This window comes from Microtus ochrogaster, chromosome 5, assembly GCF_000317375.1.
Source record: "Microtus ochrogaster isolate Prairie Vole_2 chromosome 5, MicOch1.0, whole genome shotgun sequence".
NCBI lineage: Eukaryota > Metazoa > Chordata > Mammalia > Rodentia > Cricetidae > Microtus > Microtus ochrogaster.
The window spans coordinates 47,950,075-47,953,792 of NC_022012.1; the positions used below are offsets into that span (position 1 = coordinate 47,950,075).

The 3,718-nt window shown below is 43.5% G+C and overlaps 1 protein-coding gene across 1 annotated transcript in view; it reads right to left on the reverse strand.

The window, feature by feature from the left end:
- The window catches only part of Cul5 (cullin 5), a 49,385-nt gene that overhangs the window by 31,967 nt on the left and 13,700 nt on the right, over window positions 1–3,718 (reverse strand). The window lies entirely within an intron of this gene.

Sequence of the window (3,718 nt, forward strand, 5' to 3'; positions counted from 1 at the left end):
ATTAATTTTAAAATGATTTAAAAAAATCTCACATTTTTTTTATTGGGATACCAAGAAAAACAGAGATCAAATTTAACATAGTTTTCCAAACCAGAGAAAGGGGCAGGCCTCCCACTGGAGTCAATAAAACAAGGCTCATCAAATTGAGGCAGGACCAAGATGCTCCCCCTGCATCAAGGCTGCAAGGCATCCCAGCATGAGGAATAGGTTCCAAAAATCAGCTCATGCACCAGAGACAGGTCCTCTCCTGACTGCTAGAGCCCCACAAACAGACCAAGACTGTCACCTACATGCAGAGGGTCTAGACCAAACCAGAGTCTTATAAACTTAATCTTACAGCAGAAAATCAGAGAAACAAAATTCTGGGCTGGAATTATAGGGTGAAAGTATAGCCCACTGTACATGAGGCCCGGGGTTCAATACAAGAGTGGGGGTTGGAAGGACAGCAATATTAAGATTGATTGCATGAAAGTGTTCCGTGACGAATTTACTCTAAAAGGGTCTGGTCCTTTCTCTTGGCTCTTTCTGGTAGATAGTCCCTGAACAAATGGAATGCATACCTAGTATGAACCTGAGAACCTTAGGTCCTGTATATGAGACAAGCTAACCAATGTGGTTTTGGTATAGGACTTAACCGTAGCTACATGATCTTAAATGCAGAAGCTGGCCAAATTTAAAAAGATTAACAATGTAATTTAGAGAATGGTTTAATGTCAATCTAGAGATTCAAAGTTCCAAGGGAGCAATCATTTATGTCTTTGTGAAGAATTCCACACAAATTGTCAAGGCAAAAATTAGATAAGCTTCCTTAGGCATAATTTCTGTATATTGTCATATACTGACATCAGAAGAGAAATATCTACAGACTATAAGGAGGAAAGCAGAAGCTGTGCTTGGACCAGGTATTGATGGCACACACCTTTAATCCCAGCATTTGGAAGGCAGAAGCAGGTAGATCTCTATGAGTTCGAGGCCAGCCTGGCCTACAAGAGCTAGTTCCAGGACAGCTAAGACACAGAGAACCCTGTCTTAAAAACAACAACAACAAAAAAGTTATGCTTGTTACCTCTTAGACTCTGGCCTATATTTCTCCCCATTTAATGGACCTAATGTTATATAATAAGTAACAGTGATGATTATATGAGCTTGCAGTAAATTCTGTGTCCTTCTGGTGTTGGAAATGAGCAGACACATTACAGAGTAAACCCTCTTAATTTTGTAGCTGTCCTAAACTTCACAAAAAGAAAAGCTGTCAGACTGGAGAGATGGCTCAGAAGTTAAGGGCTCTTGTGACTCTTGCAGAATGTAACTCTAGTTCCAAGGCATCTGACACTCTCAGGCTTCCAGGGACACCATCCATGCACATGGTACACATGCATGCTATAATAGTCTGCTCTGTCCCTTTAAGAGACAAGCCATGCCTACTCCCCCCACCCCTGTCAAGCAGTGGCAAGCTGATCTTCAGCTTTCAGAGCCCCCCCCCTCAAAGAAGCAGCTTCTGTCTCTCCCTTCTTCCCTTCCCCACCCCATCTCTCTGTCTCTCTCAGCCTCTCTGTTCTCCCCCTTCTCCTCTTCCCTGCCATAATACACTAAATAAATATCCAACCTCACACTCTGCATGGCGTGCCTATCCATGTCTCTGAGCCCCCCTCAAAGAGGCAGCTTCTGTCTCTCCCTTGTTCCCACTTCTTCCTTTCCCACATCTCTCTCTTCTTCTCTCTGTTCTTCCCCATTCTCCTCTTCCCTTCCATAATCCACTAAATAAATATGCAACCTCACTCTGCATGGTGTGCCTGTCCATGTCTTTGTCTCTCACCCACCATGTGGCTCCCTGCCAGGACCAGCTGCCTTCGGAGACCTGCCGCATGGTCTCATCTGTCTCTCCTTGTGGGACAAACCATCGAGGTCTCTCATGCACCACTGGGACTCTTGGCCTGCTGCAGCCACTCCAGGAACTGCCTGGGACTAGCTGCTCTCAGGACTCAACACTTTGGGGACCTGTGGCGTGGTCTCATGACCTGCTGCCCGCTGCAGCCACCCACTCAGGGATCCGCAGCATTTTACTTAATCCAATATATATGTACATAAATTTGTGCATGTTGGCATTTTTTTAAATGAAAAAAGCAAAGGCTGGGTGTGTTGGCACCTGCCACTAATCCAAACACTTGAAAGGCAGAACCTACATAGTAAGTCCCTATCTCATCTATGGCTACATAGAGACCCTGTTCAAAATGGCAAAACAAAACCAAAGAACAGCTGTCTATGCCTGGGGTATGGAGAGCACAACCATCACAAGCTCAGTAGGTCTAAGTTTCAGATTACCTGGTTCCAGAGTTCCAGGGTCCAGGAAAGACCACAAACTGAGACCACCCAGGTACCACCCAGGAAAGGACCATGAAAACGGAAAGTACCTAACATTCCAAAGGAAATTCCTAACTTTCCAGCCACTGTATTAAGTATCACCTGATGTCCCTTAGCCTAGCACACACAAGTCCCCTTTCACCAAGGCAGGAACTCTTAAAAAAGAGTTGCAAGGTTTTGTAGCTGAAACTGAGTCAGGAAGCCTATCTTAAGTGAGAGTGCTTGCCTCTAGCAAGCAGAGCCCACCCAAGAAAGTGCTGTTACTTCCCAAGCTCTCTCAGGTTTTATGTGGATGCAGTTGTCCACATGTTGGGCATAGGAGGTATTTCTCCTAGCAAAAAGGCAGGTAAAATTTTTAAAACATGCTCAGCATTTTAAGAAGCACTCCTGGACAGTAAAGAGTTACAGATAACACAATAAAGACAGATTCAGATATAAAAGAACTCTAAATGGGTCATGGTGTTGGATAAATGTATGTAGGCTTGGGAGAGAGAAGAAAAAAGTAGAGAGCTAGAAAAGAAGTAAATTGTTCTTTAAAAGTCTTTAAAGAGACAGAATACAGTCATCAGTTAAAAGGAGTAAAGAAAAATAAGCCACATAAAGATGGACTATACACTGAGAGATTGGATTATGTATATTATTCTGTTTTCTTTGGATTTTTTTGACTGTTGAAGGAACTAAGTACAGAGAGATATTTCATTGTATGGTTTGCTAAGCTAAACCAGCATGCATATTATAAAGGTATCTTGACTTCAAAAATTTGGGTCTAAGGATATGTTACTTTGTAAAAGAGGTTCTTTTTTTGTTTCCACAGAGAATGAGAACCTGTGGACTCATTCCAGGCTAATATGGTTTGATAGACCACAACCCTCCAAGAGGTTGCCATGAACACCCTCAAAAAATTACTTCGCCCAATAAACCACAGAAAGGAGTTTGGACAGAACTGCACCCATATTCCAAAATTTTGTTTGTAAATGTGTAGGGATAAGTCCTGCCCCTTAGGGGGCGTGTTCGCCTCGGGATAATGTTTGCCTATAAATTTGGCGAGCATGCTCCCAGCTGCTGCTTCTGCTTTCCTGGTCTCCACGGGAATGGTGGTTCTGTAAGTCTATTAAAGCTGTATATACATATTTTTACAATCTGTCTGCATTCGTTTACGCCGTTACAGTGATTAAAAGAATACAGTTTTCGTGTAATTATTTCGTGTAAAGCTAGCCGTGGGGGCGGCCGGGTGCCGGGGACGTAGCCCCGCTGCCCCTATTACAACAGATGGCACCCAGACATGTGGACAACTGAATCCACTGAAAGCCTGAGAAAGCTTGGGAAAGAGTAAAGCATGTTTTCTTGGTAGCTGCCA